Source organism: Corylus avellana, chromosome 4 (genome assembly GCF_965113065.1).
Source record: "Corylus avellana chromosome 4, dhCorAvel1.hap1.2, whole genome shotgun sequence".
In the NCBI taxonomy this organism is placed as follows: Eukaryota; Viridiplantae; Streptophyta; class Magnoliopsida; order Fagales; family Betulaceae; genus Corylus; species Corylus avellana.
The window spans coordinates 21,076,628-21,093,799 of NC_142493.1; the positions used below are offsets into that span (position 1 = coordinate 21,076,628).

The window sequence follows — 17,172 nt, forward strand, 5'->3', positions numbered from 1 at the left end:
AATAAGTTTTTTTTTTTTTAAAAAAAAAAAAAAAAAAAATTATTAAAAAAATATATCAACAAGATCTCATCAAAATTGATATCCCAACAAATGTTATATGGATTACATGAAGCAATTCTCAAGGGTTATGTTTAGAATTTTTACAAGATAACAAATATTAAATTATGATGAAATGAAATGAATGATATCTAATTGATTAAAAAAAAAAAAAAAAAGATTAAAATAATTGCTTGAATTTTTCAGATATTTACCTTGGTTCGTTATCACTTGTTTTTTGCAATCAAATGTGCTCAAGTAACCTTTGAAATTGAGATATGTACATATTTATTTGTCAAAAAAAAAAAAAAAACTTTGACCTTTAACATGTTTTGCACCTGAACAACCAAAACACAGTTATATGTTAGCTTTAAATCTTAAAAGAAACTTTTTTCTTCTTGATCATATAGTAGATTAAACTTGCTGGGTCAGTTTTGTCTCCTTAACAAGATGAAATAATAGAAGAATTTGTTAAATTAAATAGTAATGGAGATTGATATACTGTCATATTTTGCATTTTATTTGATTAGTTTCGTCTCCTTAACATGCTCTAATTGAATTGAAATTTTACAGGTAGATATAATATTTTGAGAAGAACGTTTTGGACTTTCGTTTAACTCATTTTGAGTTCGTTCGACTTAATTTTCATTGGCCCGAAATTTCTGTTTTATAACTTTGTTATATTTGTTATTTGATATACTCATGTATCGAAAATTGTTATGGATCTCATCAAAATTGAGATCCATAAAAAATATAACAAGTAAAAAACAAAATAAAAATTGCAAAGATATTGCAAAAATATAACAAGTAAGTTTTTTTTTATTAAAAAAAATATATCAACAAGATCTCATCAAAATTGAGATCTAACAAATGTTATATGGATTACATGAAGCAATTCTTAAGTGTTACGTTTAAAATTTTCAAATAAGTTCTTGCTTAAATCCAACTTGCTAGCTTTAGTTTCGTAGATATTGTATACAAGATAACAAATATTTAATTAGGATGAAATGAAATCAATAATATCTAATTGATTAAAAAAAAAAAAGATTAAAACAATCGCTTGAATTTTTCAGATATTTATCTCGGTTCGTTATCACTTGTTATTTGCAATCGAATGTGCTCAAATAACCTTTGAAATTGATATACGTACATATTTATTTGTCAAAAAAAAAAAAAAAACCTTTAACTTTTAACATGTTTTGCACATGATCACCCAAATGAAATAATTGGGATAGAGTATCGAAAAACTTTTTCTTTCTTATCTCAGTCGTCTCTTTTGGGATGCATACTACCCAAACACCTTTCAAACCCTGAAAGGTGTTTAGGGTTTAGGCTCAAATAACCTTTGAAATTGATATACGTACATATTTATTTGTCAAAAAAAAAAAAAAACCTTTAACCTTTAACATGTTTTGCACATGATCACCCAAATGAAATAAATGAGATAGAGTATCGAAGAACTTTTTCTCTCTTATCTCAGTCGTCTCTTTTTGGATGCATACTACCCAAACACCTTTCAAACCCTGAAAATCACTGCCCACACGCACACATGGCTGGTCACAGAGATCCGGTCTAGACCGCGGAAAAAGAACAAATTTTAGTAAATATTATTTTTGAAGTGACGAAGGGGGAAGCAATCACCCGTAGTAATCTTGAATGGGAGCTAGTACTTCCACAAATGAAACTTCGTACTAGAAGAACAAATCTAAGAATGACTTGGTTAACTAAGAAGTTTAAGCAAATGAAAAGCAAGTTTAAGTTAGCCAAAGATTTGGCTGATGTTGGAGAACAGTCAGCTACAATGTCAAGAACATCAGGACCGCTGTGGTGGTAAAGCTTCTCTTTCTTATTTTTCCTAGAATTTTTCAGGTCAAATAGTTTTTAATTGTTTCTTACAACTGGAATTTCATGTCCATGTATCTCCCGACAAAACTCATGAACAAGTCTGTAAAAATTACGATATGCTTAATGTACTTCTTGCAAACGAACCCCACAACAACGTCGGCGGGCCTACGATTTTGGATAACAGACACAGAGGAAAACGACCAATGGACGACGTCAACCTTGATGATACCAGTAGCAACCCAGCAAAAAAAATCAAAATACCGACTGAGAAAAACATGGTTGACGCAGCAGTGCCGACGACCCTAACGGATGATGATAAGTTACTTGCGGAAGCCATGAAAGACCTACACCAGATTTGTGATGCCCTACCAAACGAATATTATGAGTTAGCAATGAAAGCACTTCAAGACCAAAACCTTAGAGATTTGTTTCTATGTATGGTTCAGAAAGCAAAAGTGAACTGGATACTTGATGAGTTATCGAGCGAAATGAACAAGTTAAGGTAAGTAAATTGATGCATAAGTGTTCAGTTTAATCTTACAAAATTGCCTACTTTTATTTGAAAATTTTATCTGCACTAAAAGTGAATTTGATTTTAGTATCTTTGTAGAATTTGCCAGCAGATTTGTTGCTGAAGGCTTCTCTGCAGAGTTTGTAGAGTCTAATTTTGCTTGCTTGAATGTATTCTTATTGTAATTTTGGTCTTATTTTGGGAAGGCCTTCTGGTGGTGGTTCCTAGTGAGCTTCAATGTTTTCCTCATAGCAGCTCCCTCACAAGACTTCACTCACAATGCAGCTTCCAGTGTGATGTAATTATTTTTTTGAGAAAGTACCATGAATCTTGTGGATCATGTGGATGTTTGTACTTGAACAGCCGACTAGACAATATGTTATATATTTAGACAATATGTTATATGTTTAAGTTAGTAACTAGGCATAGAGATGGAATTCATGTAATACGTAATTAATTTGCCTTGTTCCATACTTTAACTTATTATTTGCTCATTTCATTCTTAGTTAGAAAAGTTTTGGCATTTTGTTCTCTCTCTCTCTCTCTCTCTCTCTATATATATATATATATATATATATATATATATATATAGCCTTGAAACTAAAAAATTAGATCTTATGTAATTGTTTGGAATACATCACAGATTTAAAAAAAAAAAAAAAAAAAACATCTTTGGCGCAATGTTGACGGCAGTTATATGTCCGCTTTAAATCCTAAAATATACTTTTCTTCATGATCATATAGTAGATTAAACTTGCTGAGTCAGTTTTGTCTCAGTAACAAGATGAAATAGTAGAAGAATTTGTTAAATTAACTAGTAATGGAAATTGATATACTATCATATTTGACATTTTATTGGATTAGTTTCGTCACCTTAACATGCTCTAATTGAATTGAAATTTTACAGGTAGATATAATATTATGAGAAGAACATTTTAGACTTTCGTTTAACTCATTTTGAGTTCATTTGACTTAATTTTCGTTGGTCCGAAATTTCTGGTTTATAAACCTTTTCATATTTGTTATTTGATATGTTTATGTACCGAAAATTGTTATGGACCAAAAATTGACACATTTTGTCACAATGTTGGGCACAAAAAAAAAAAAAAATTGATGATTTGTATGTTCTAAATAATAGGTTTATGATTCAGGTTAGGATACCCAACAATAATTTCAAGAAATTATAATACAATCAATAAAAGAGAGAGCTTCAACATACCGTAATTGCCATGTCATCATCTTTGTATTTTTATTTTTTAAAGCGAATCCCAAGGCTTATTTCATCAATCTTCTTTAGATTTGAAAATAGATTTGATTTTATAAGTTGATAAAAAATTTCTATGACCAACAACAAAAACTTATTACTTCTTTAAACTTCTCGTTTTTTCTTTTCCATTGTATTGATTTTGTTGGCCAATCTTTTATCCTTCCAAGGTGGTCTTCGCCTCAATTTACTGCAAATCAATATATGAATACTGAGATATTTGGCAAATACGAGACATCCCATTTGTATATCGCACAAGAACTTCACATTTGACTAAGTCACTTTCGGACTTTTTGCAGTCGTCCATGCTGATGATTGCAAATTCAGCACTATGCATTTTTGCAATGAATCACCTAACTGGTTTTATTCTCGTATATATTGTATACAAGATAACAAATTTCTAATTAAGATGAAATGAAATCAGTGATATCTAATTGTTTTTTTAAAAAATTAAATCAATCGCTCGAGTTTTTCAAATATTTACCATGCTTCGTTATCACTTGTTTTTTGCAATCGAATGTACCAAAATAACCTTTGAATTTGAGATACGTACATATTTATTTGTAAAAAAAAAACCTCTGACCCTTGACATGTTTTGTACCTGGTCACCCAAACCGCAGTTATATGTCAGTTTTAAATCATATAATAAACTTTTTTTCTTCATGAACAAATAATAGATTAAACTTTCTGAGTCAGTTTCATCTCTTTAATAAGATGAAATAGTAGAGAAGATTGTTATATTAAATAGCAGTGGAGATTGATATATTGTCATATTTGACATTTTATTGGGTCAATTTCGTCTCCTTAGCATGTTCTAATTGAATTGAAATTTTACAGGTAGATGTAATATTCTGAGAAGAACGTTTTGCACTTTTGTTTGACTTATTTTAAGTTCGTTTGACTTAATTGTCATTTGTCTGAGATTTCTGGTCCATATATTTTTTCATATTTGTTATTTGATATTTTCTTGTACTGAAAATTGTTATAGACCGAAATTCTTGTCCATAAACATTATACCAATATTATTTTTATATTTTTCATATTTTCGTCTTTATCGACAATATGAGTGTGTACAAGAATATCATATTGTACTGATTTTATTCATTAATTTTTAATCATTCCAAGTTGGCTTTCACTTCAAGTTGCATCAAATCAACACACGAATGACGAATGCCAAGATATTTAGCAAAAACGTGGCATCCCATTTGCATTTCGCACCAAAACTCCACATTTGAATAAGTCACTTTCGGGCTTTTTGCAGTCGTCCAAGCTGATGGTATCGAAATCAACACTATCCATTGTTGGAATAAATCATCTTGTTGGCTTTATTCTCATAGATATTATATACAAGATAACAAATATCTAATTAAGACAAAATGAAATCAATGATATCGAATTGTTAAAAGAAAATAAGATTAAATCAATTGCTCGAGTTTTTCTGATGTTTACCTTAGTTCGTTATCACTTATTTTTTGCAATTAAATATGCTTTTAAATGTGTGCAAATAACCTTTAAGATTGAGATACGTACATATTTATTTGTTAAAAAAAAAATCTCTAATCTTTAACATGTTTTACATCTGGTCAACCAAACCACAGCTATATGTCAACTTCAAATCTTATAATAAACTTTTTTCTTTATGAACAAATAGTAGATTAAACTTGCTCGGTCAATTTCGTCTTCTTAATAAGATGAAATAGTAATGGAGATTGATATACTGTCATATTTGACATTTTACTCAGTCAGTTTCGTATATGATATTTTTACTGGGTCAGTTTCGTCTCCTTAACATGTTCTAATTGAATTGAAATTTTACAACTGGATATAATATTCCAAGAAGAACGTTTTGGACTTTCGTTTAACTCATTTTGAGTTCGTTCGACTTAATTTTCATTGGCCCGAAATTTCTAGTTTATAAATTTTTTTATATTTGTTATTTGATATGCTCATGTATCGAAAATTGTTATGGATCTCATCAAAATTGAGATCCATAAAAAATATAACAAGTAAAAAACAAAATAAAAATTGCAAAGATATTGCAAAAATATAACAAGTAAGTTTTTTTTTATTAAAAGAAATATATCAACAAGATCTCATCAAAATTGAGATCTAACAAATGTTATATGGATTACATAAAGCAATTCTTAAGTGTTACGTTTAAAATTTTCAAATAAGTTATTGCTTAAATCCAACTTGTTAGCTTTAGTTTCGTAGATATTGTATACATGATAACAAATATTTAATTAGGATGAAATGAAATCAATGATATCTAATTGATTAAAAAAAAAAAGATTAAAACAATTGCTTGAATTTTTCAGATATTTATCTCGGTTCGTTATCACTTGTTATTTACAATCGAATGTGCACAAATAACCTTTGAAATTGAGATACGTACATATTTATTTGTTAAAAAAAAAAAAAAAACCTTTAACCTTTAACATGTTTTGCACATGATCACCCAAATGAAATAAATGGGATAGAGTATCGAATAACTTTTTCTCTCTTATCTCAGTCGTCTCTTTTTGGATGCATACTACCCAAACACCTTTCAAACCCTGAAAATCACTGCCCCACACGCACACATGGCTAGTCACAGAGATCCGGTCTGGGCCGCGGATGAAGAACAAATTTTAGTAAATATTATTTTTGAAGTGACGAAGGGGGAAGCAATCACCCGTAGTAATCTTGAATGGGAGCTAGTACTTCCACAAATGAAACTTCGTACTAGAAGAACAAATCTAAGAATGACTTAGTTAACTAAGAAGTTTAAGCAAATGAAAAGCAAGTTTAAGTTAGTCAAAGATTTGGCTGATGCTGGGAGAACAATCAGTTACAATGTCGAGAACATCAGGACCGCTGTGGTGGTAAAACTTTTCTTTCTTATTTTTCCTAGAATTTTTCAGGTCAAATAGTTTTTAATTGTTTCTTACAACTGGAATTTCATGTCCAGGTATCTCCCGACAGAACTCATGAACAAGTCTGTAAAAATTACGATATGCTTAATGTACTTCTTGCAAACGAACCCCACAACAACGTCGGCGGACCTAAGATTTTGGATAACAGACACAGAGGAAAACGACCAATGGACGACGTCAACCTTGATGATACCAGCAGCAACCCAACAAAAAAATCCAAAACACCGACTGAGAAAAGCATGGTTGACGCAGCAGTGCCGACAACCCTAACGGATGATGATAAGTTACTTGCGGAAGCCATGAAAGACCTACACCAGATTTGTGATGCCCTACCAAACGAATATTATGAGTTAGCTATGAAAGCACTTCAAGACCAAAACCTTAGAGATATGTTTCTATGTATGGTTCAGAAAGCAAAAGTGAACTGGATACTTGATGAGTTGCCGAGCGAAATGAACAAGTTAAGGTAAGTAAATTGATGCATAAGTGTTCAGTTTAATCTTACAAAATTGCCTACTTTTATTTGAAAATTTTATCTGCAGTAAAAGTGAATTTGATTTTAGTATCTTTGTAGAATTTGCCAGCAAATTTGTTGCTAAAGGCTTCTCTGCAGAGTTTTTAGAGTCTAATTTTACTTGCTTGAATGTATTCTTATTGTAATTTTGGTCTTATTTTGGGAAGGCCTTCTGGTGGTGGTTCTTGGTGAGCTTCAATGTTTTCCTCATAGCAACTCCCTCACAAGACTTCACTCACAATGCAGCTTCCAGTGTGATGTAATTATTTTTTTGAGAAAGTACCATGAATCTTGTGGATCATGTGGATGTTTGTACTTGAACAGCCGACTAGACAATATGTTATATATTTAGACAATATGTTAGATGTTTAAGTTAGTAACTAGGCATGGAGATGGAATTCATGTAATATGTAATTAATTTGCCTTGTTCCATACTTTAACTTATTATTTGCTCATTTCATTCTCAGTTAGAAAAGTTTTGGCATTTTGTTCTCTCTCTCTCTCTCTCTCTCTCTCTCTCTATATATATATATATATATATATATAGCCTTGAAACTAAAAAATGAGACCTTATGTAATTGTTTGGAATACATCACAGATTTAAAAAAAAAAAAAATCTTTGGGGCAATGTTGACGGCAGTTATATGTCCGCTTTAAATCCTAAAATATACTTTTCTTCATGATCATATAGTAGATTAAACTTGCTGTGTCAGTTTTGTCTCATTAACAAGATGAAATAGTCGAAAAATTTGTTAAATTAAATAGTAATGGAAATAGATATACTATCATATTTAACATTTTATTGGATTAGTTTCGTCTCCTTAACATGCTCTAATTGAATTGAAATTTTACTGGTAGATATAATATTATGAGAAGAACATTTTAGACTTTCGTTTAACTCATTTTGAGTTCATTTGACTTAATTTTCATTGGTCCGAAATTTTTGGTTTATAAACTTTTTCATATTTGTTATTTGATATGTTCATGTACCGAAAATTGTTATGGACCAAAAATTGACACATTTTGTCACAATGTTGTGCACAAAAGAAAAAAAAAATTGATAATTTGTATGTTCTAAATAATAGGTTTATGATTCAGGCTAGGATACCCAACAATAATTTCAAGAAATTATAATACAATCAACAAAAGAGAGAACCTCAACATACCGTAATTGTCATGTCATCATCTTTGTGTTTTTATTTTTTAAAGCAAATCCCAAGGCCTATTTCATCAATCTTCTTTAGATATGAAAATAGATTTGATTTTATAAGTTGATAATAAAATTTTATGACCAACAACAAAAACTTATTACTTCTTTAAACTTCTCGTTTTTTCTTTTCCATTGTATTGATTTTGTTGGCCAATCTTTTATCCTTCCAAGGTGGCCTTCGCCTCAAGTTGCTGCAAATCAACACATGAATACTGAGATATTTGGCAAATGTGAGACATCCTATTTGCATATCGCACAAGAACTTCACATTCGACTAAGTCACTTTCGGGCTTTTTGCAGTCGTCCATGCTGATGATTGCAAATTTAACACTATGCATTTTTGCAATGAATCACCTAGCTGGTTTTATTCTCGTATATATTGTATACAAGATAACAAATTTCTATTTAAGATGAAATGAAATCAGTGATATCTAATTGTTTTTTAAAAAAATTAAATCAATCGCTCGAGTTTTTCAAATATTTACCATAGTTCGTTATCACTTGTTTTTTGCAATCGAATGTACCAAAATAACCTTTGAATTTGAGATACGTACATATTTATTTGTCAAAAAAAAACCTCTGACCCTTGACATGTTTTGTACCTGGTCACCCAAACCACAGTTATATGTCAGTTTTAAATCATATAATAAACTTTTTTTCTTCATGAACAAATAATAGATTAAACTTTTTGAGTCAGTTTCATCTCTTTAATAAGATGAAATAGTAGAGAAGATTGTTAAATTGAATAGCAGTGGAGATTAATATACTGTCATATTTGACATTTTATTGGGTCAATTTCGTCTTCTTACCATGTTCTAATTGAATTGAAATTTTACAGGTAGATGTAATATTCTGAGAAGAACGTTTTGGACTTTCGTTTGACTTATTTTGAGTTCGTTTGACTTAATTGTCATTTGTCTGAGATTTCTGGTCCATATATTTTTTCATATTTGTTATTTGATATTTTCCTGTACTGAAAATTGTTATAGACCGAAATTCTTGTCTATAAACATTATACCAATATTATTTTTATATTTTTCATATTTTCGTCTTTATCGACAATATGAGTCTGTGTACAAGAATATCATATTGTACTGATTTTGTTCATTAATTTTTAATCATTCCAAGTTGGCTTTCACTTCAAGTTGTATCAAATCAACACACGAATGCCAAGATATTTGGCAAAAATGTGGCATCCCATTTGCATTTCGCACCAAAACTCCACATTCGAACAAGTCACTTTCGGGCTTTTTGCAGTCGTCCAAGCTGATGGTATCGAAATCAACACTATGCATTGTTGGAATAAACCACCTTGTTGGCTTTATTCTCATAGATATTATATACAAGATAACAAATATCTAATTAAGATAAAATGAAATCAATGATATTGAATTGTTAAAAGAAAATAAGATTAAATCAATTGCTCGAGTTTTTCTGATGTTTACCTTAGTTCGTTATCACTTGTTTTTTGCAATCAAATGTGCTTTTAAATGTGTGCAAATAACCTTTGAGATTGAGACACGTACATATTTATTTGTTAAAAAAAAAATCTCTAATCTTTAACATGTTTTACATCTGGTCAACTAAATCACAGTTATATATCAACTTCAAATCTTATAATAAACTTTTTTTCTTTATGAACAAATAGTAGATTAAACTTGCTCGGTCAATTTCGTCTTCTTAATAAGATGAAATAGTAATGGAGATTGATATACTGTCATATTTGACATTTTACTCAGTCAGTTTCGTATATGATATTTTTACTGGGTCAGTTTCGTCTCCTTAACATGTTCTAATTAAATTGAAATTTTACAAGTGGATATAATATTCCGAGAATAACGTTTTGGACTTTCGTTTGACTCATTTTGAGTTTGTTTGACTTAATTTTTATTCTTCTGAAATTTGTGGTCCATAAAATAATATACCAATATTATTTTTATATTTTTCTTTTTTTCATTTTTACCGAAAATACGAGTCTATATATAAGAATACCTCATTGTATTAATTTTGTTCACCAATCTTTAATCATTCAAAGTTAGCATTCGCCTCAGTTTGCAGCACATTAACATACGAATGCCGAGATATTTTACAAATGCGAAGTATCCCATTTGCATCTTGCACCAGAACTCCACATTTGAGTAAGTCACTTTCGGACTTTTTGGAGTCGTCCACACTGATGGTAACAAAATCAGTACTATGCATTATTGGAATGATTGACCTTGCTGGCTTTAGTCTCGTAAATACTGTATACAAGATAGCAAATATTTAATTAAGATGAAATGAAATCAATAATATCTAATTAATTAAATAAATTGTTCGAGTTTTTCAGATATTTACCTTGGTTCGTTATCACTTGTTCTTTGCACTCAAATGTAATTTCCAATGTGCCCAAACAATCTTTGAAATTGAGATACATACATATTTATTTGTCAAAAAAAACCTCTAACTTTTGGCATGTTTTGCAGCTAGTCACCCAAAGCACAATTATATGTCAACTTTAAATCCTATAATAAACTTTTTTCTTCATGAACAAATAGTATATTAAACTTGCTGCTACCACTAAGTTAATTATCTAAGATCCATTTAGCTAATTTTAAGTTAGCTATTGGAATTCTCCTTGATGTTCTCAACATAATCAACTCTTTGTCCTTAGTCATCCCAAACATGAGTGATCAAATTTTGTGTTATGGACCTTAACAACTTTCCAACAACCTTGTGAAAATAAACAAATGTGGGTCCCCAAAATTGAGCCACTTACTCCTAGACTTTTGTGTAAGAAAAGCTTCCACAGTTTGACAAATAGAAAAAATACTCATTAATATAGTTTATCTCCTTACAAAAGTTTTACTACCAAATCTCAACACCTCCTTTCAAGCAAAATTCAGACTTTTTTCAACTTGTTGAACACTTTGCAAAAGCCTACCATACACCCCTCTATTTTTTATTTTCAAAACTTTATTTATAGACCTTAATTTCACACAAAGTCTATACATATGAACACATACACATGAACATTTCAGCCATCTTCAATCAAATCAAGAAAATTAGGGGTGTCAACCTAGTTCAGTATTTCGGTTTTTGGCCGAAACCGGGGACCGGAACCGGGGTACCCCGATTCTTGGTTTTGGGCAACTAGAACTGGGAACCGGGTCTTGTAAACCAGGGTCCTGGTTACTAGCCGGTTCTGGTTTGTACCAGGTCCGGTAACCGGTTTTTTAAGAAAATTGTTTTTTTTTTTCATACAATTGGCCCATTTTTTTAAAAAAAAAAATCTATTAGCCTTTTTGTCCAAATTTATTAGGCTTTGTTGTGATTGTTTCAAATAATTAAAACAAAAAACCTAAAGAATCCCAAAAATCATAAAAAAAATCAATGTTTTTGCCTATATGAGCCTTAGAAATAAAAATTCAATTTTTTAAAATGCCCTAAAAATTATTTTAAATTAGTTACATAGAGAAAACATTAAAACAATAAAAACAAGTATTTAAACAAACCAACATGCACAAGAAATACCCCTTACAATAAAAATAGTTCATAAATATAAATATATAAATCGTTCCTAAAATTTGTTTATATATATATAAGAGGTCCCCCGGTTCTAGGTAACCCGGTAATAACTAGGTACTGGAACTGGAATCGGGTCCCCGGTTTCCCTTTTTCCGGTTCCGGTTCTAGTTTTCCAGTAATTTTTGACCCCCTAAAGAAAATTATCATTTTCGGTCCAAAAGCCAAAGAACTTTTGCCTGAACTTCAGAAGTTATGAGTTTGACAACATCAAACTTTATGCTAGGATAATAATTGCTTAACGATTTTATTTGTTATACTTAAGGCCCGTTTGAAAGTGCGATTTCAATAAGTATGATTTTTAAAATTGTGTTTTTGAAATCGCTAATTTTTAAAAGCGCATAGACATTTGGTAAAACATGTTAAGAAATACTTTTTTTTATCAATTGAGTATTTGGATAACATTAGCATATAATTGTGGTTTCATGGCCAAATAGGTAAATATTGCTCAAAATATTTTTTTTAAGCGAAATCGTGATTTTAGTTTAAATTCGCACATTTTCAAATAAGCACAATCTAGTCAACTCGTAGAAATCACGAATTTTTTCACGATTTAAAAATTTGTATTTTTAAAATCACAATTCTAAACACTCCAAAATTGTAATTTAGTTTAAAAACACGAATTATTTCTTTAAAAACGTACTCTCAAACGGACTCTTAGATAACAATGAATATGCAAACACGTTTTATTTATACAAGCTATTGGAAAGTGAGGAAGAAACACGTGTGATGTGGTTGTTAATTTTATAAAATATTACTAAAAAAAAAAATCTGTTACTTAGAATCGGCCCAAGCCGCCCAATGTATTGATGGGCTTTCAAGTATGGACCTTAGCACTTGGCAAAAGACATAGCTTAGGCCGGTGATGCTCGAGTAAGCCCTATAACAGTATAACTAATTGAAAACTTACATTGATGGCTTTATTTGTTATTTTATTTTTTGGTAAAGTCCATTTAACTCCTTTAAATTATTATTTTAATGATAATCTACTTCTTAAATTATCAATTGCGACAATTTACCCCCCAAACTACTAAAACAATGATAATGTAACCCAAATTTTTTAAAAAGAACAAAATTACCCTTACTAAAATAAAAATAAAAATACTAAAAATTTAATTTAATTTTTTTCAAAATTTTAAGGATATTCTTATCTTATTAAAAATTTTATAGGGGTAATTTTGTCATTTTGTTAACATTGAGGATACATTTAAGTAAATTGTCACAATTAATAGTTTGAAGGGTATATTGTCATTAAAATAATAGTTTAAAAATGTTAAGTAGACCTTACCCTTCAATTTTTTTTTTTTACCATTTACTAGCCGTTTCGTAACTTTCACACCATTCAATATTTGAAAATTGAACCGCGTCACCCTTTATTACGATTTTTTGTAACCTCATTGCCTCAGGTCACAACTGGACTCCACTGCATTCAATGCAACGAATGCTTCTAGCGCTACTGGTTCTAAAATTACAAATTTAGTCGTGCCATGTGACAGATGAGTTAATATTAGATGTTGAGAACTATTAAGGCCATCCCAATAGAAAAACTGTAGTTTAATATGCTGGCTTCTTATTCCCACACTGTACCGGAACACAACCTTTAACTAAAAAGTTTTTATCAATGAATCTACTAACTATACAATCAACGAAGATAATCCTTTCATTTCCTTTAAACTTAAAATGTGTAGATAAATATCAATATTTTAAGGCAGAGACAAAATCAAGAGGCTTTGGGGGCTATAGATGCATATAGAAGGCTTTATTTCATTAAAAAAAAGAAGTAATTTTAGAAGAAATTTTAAAATTTAGGAGCTATGATCTGAACCAATTAGAGACTATGATCCGCTTTGTCTTAGGAAATGAAAAAAGAGATCTCGTGTCTTGAGTGCCAAGAAAGCAGACTTCGCATCCCAAGCTATCCGAGTACTTGCCCGAACACCTTAGGACTCAAGTTCTCTTCCTAAAATTTGAGTGAAAAATTTAAGAAATCCTAATCCAGAAAAAGCTAGAGGCAGAAACAAAGTGACCTTCTCAAATCTCAATTAAAGCTTTTCATCCTCTTAGACCAGCGAGGTTCCTAATTGGAAAGAGAATTAACTAAAAAGACCATTAATTATGCTTTATTGGTCTGTTTAGAACAAGAGCAATTACAACATATGCTATATAAAAAGCAGAGGCTGTGAAGCTGATCAAAGTTCAAATCCTTATACAAGCTAGCCCTCCACGTAATTAGTAAAATGAAACTAGGCTGAAGTTGGCGTAGTATCGAACGATTTTCTCCTAACCAGTAGGCTAGTAATCTGGGATGGTTGACCATGTGGGTTGTCAAGTACACACAAGACAAAGTCAGGCCGGTGAAGCGCGAGGGCTAGGCGATCATCGCCAAAAAGGAAACCAGTCGCATCGAGGAGAACTGCCATGAATTCCTGTGAGCCTCTGAGATCCAATGCAGAGAGTACCGGGTTCCATTCAAATAGAGGGGGTAAGAAAAGAGTCCCTTTGGGCTGTGCTTGCACTTCCTCCTGAAATACTGGCTAAGTTGTGACCCTTTGATCCTCAAGTCCAACCAACTCTCTGGCGCTGAAACAACCTTTGATTCTTTTTGAGTCGCAAATTCCCGTATCCGATCCAGCTCCTCGTTAATAACGGTCATGTAGAAATTTCCCCTGAAGAAATGGTAACTCTCCCCAATCATCATCAAAGCATCCTTGTAATTGGGCATGAAAAGAACCAGGTAGTCCTCCTCTGCCAGCCCACAATGCTTCAAGGCTCTGTTCCTAGCTTGGATTTCCGGGATTGATATGAAACTCCCTTGAAAAGAAGATTTCTTGGTCAGGATATCAAGGAGTCTCGATGGCTCCAACTGGGTCCCGTCCAGGTCAGAAAGATAACTGGTGAAGAAGGCTGGAGAAGACAACTCTCTACTGCTGCCACCACTCTTGGGGGAGTGATCAATTTTGTTGTCACCCTCTTGCACAAGGCCATTGCAATATTGCGGGTATTTCGCAAAGACATACTGCTGAACATATTGCATCTCGGTCGGGGTTATTGGGCCCGACCACCTCAGGTCAAGCCCATGGAGAGTGGAAATGGCTTCAGCAACCAAGTGAGCCGTAATCACACCATGTGATTTCTGTTTTCAAAAAAAACAAAAAAAAAGTTGATCAAATATAAACGAAACTTGCCTTGAAAAGAAACTTGCCTTGAAAACCATGCTGCTTGGCCTGCTGGTTTGAGTGGGTGATTTGGGTAAAAGCGATCCTTCAAGTTCATGTTCAACAACGTCCTAATAATCATTACTTTATGATCAGATTCTTTTGAAACAGAAAAAACTTTTTAAGAATATGAAGAGAAGAAGAATAAATACCTTAGACTCTCCAACATGAAGAATGGACTTTTCTTCTATGTTTCTCCCCATGGTGCCTCCGGCTCCTTACTTGTTAGAACTTAGGCCAAACTATGGGCATAAACACTTGAAACCAGGAGACAAATGAGAAAATTGTAGGTGAAGACAAGCCAATGTGACAATGTCCTATGAGCAGTAGGTTGCTGAAGTAGTGGATGATTGAAATCGGAGTATGAAAGAAGTTAAAAAGCTAAGTGATGACAACAAAAGTCCTACAAGATGGAACTATATGATTACACCAGCCTACCAATAATCAACAATGATTGAATAATTAAATTAATATACCGCCAAAAAAAACAATAGATTAACAATACATTACTGAAAGTGAGCTGAATCATTGACTTTGACTTTTAAATAAACGAAGCCGCAATGGTTGAAAAATATATGTCACAATCAACATACATGTACATTACGATTATAACTAAATTACCCAGGCATAAATCTCAAATTAATATAATCATATAAATATCACCACAAGTCGATGTTAAGAACATGCCATACATTAAAGATAGTCAAGTGTTTTTCAAGTTCATTTTCCTAATTTCTACATTAATTGTTGCCTTTTACTTGTCTCGTAAATCTTTGTTAAAGTGTTCTTAATCATGGCCTAAAACAAGGAATTGCATGAATTATCATATTAATTTATAATAAAAAAAATTGAAATATTCCAAACAACACTTTAATTCGTCAAAAATTATAGGGTAAAGTCCACATACCCCCCTCAAACTACCACCCAATTGACAATGTTTTCCCCAAACTTTCAATTGTGACAATGTCCCCTCAAAACTATCAAAACATTGTCAATGTCGCCCCAAGACTAGCAATAAGACAAAAATGCCCCTATAGATTTCTCAATAAGACAAAAAATACCCCTATAAATTCAAAAAAAAATTGAGTTTTTTAAAAAACGAAAAATTTTAATTTAAAAATAATATTTTTTTTAAAAAATTAAACAAAAATTTTTATTTTTTATTTTTAAAAAAACTATTTTAAAATATATATATATATAGTTTTAGAAAACAAAAAATTTTATTTAAATAAAATTATAAAACAAAAATAAAAATAAAGAAACGAAAACTTTCAATTTTTATAAAAAAAAAAACGATTTTTTTTAAAAAATTTTTTCTTATAAAATTGATTAAAAAAAAAAAAAGGCCAACGTTTGGATTTTTTTTTTTGGTTAGTTTTAGGTTTTTTCTAGAAATTTTAGTTTTAGTTTTAGTTTTTTTTTTTTTTAAGGGTAATTTCGTCATTGGGGAGAATATTGACAATTTTTAGTAATTTGGGGGGACATTGTCACAATTGAAAGTTTGGGGGGGACATTACGTGGACTTTCTCCAAAATTATATCTAAATGAAATTACTTTAACAGGTCAAAATGCGCTCTAGACGCCTACCATAAGAATTAGTTGGATAGATAATGCTCCTGATTGTATTCGAGAGTTTATTCAGCTAGAGCATTATGCTCTGGTTGGCTGATTTACAAATGAGAATTCCACTATTACCTAAAAAAAAAAAAAAGAATTAGTTGGTGACAAAATATTAAAAGCTACGAATGGCAACAAGACCGTTACTATTTTCGATTACGCATTGCGATGCTAAGTTAGTCATAATTCATAAAGAGAAATAAAAATGGCTGAATTGAGAAAAAAAACAAAGTATAGTTTGGCTTAGGTGGGATCAGGTAGGCATTAAATATTTGTTGTGAGGACTGATTGGGTAGTCAGCCTTGACAACATAAATATAAGGTCATGTAATAAAAAATGATTTGCTGATGGAAACCTCAAACCTAACTATTATTTTATAAAGATAATTTTTTTCTCTCTAGAGTGTGTCTCCACAAACTAGAGTAGAAGGCATTATTTCACGTCTTCTCGAGGACTGTGAGAATAATCATCTATAGTTCGG

General features: G+C 31.1%; 1 pseudogene; it reads right to left on the reverse strand.

The window, feature by feature from the left end:
• Positions 1-14,102: 14,102 nt before the first annotated feature.
• Positions 14,103-15,277, reverse strand: LOC148586433 (uncharacterized; annotated as a pseudogene).
• Between the last annotated feature and the right edge of the window lie 1,895 nt (positions 15,278-17,172).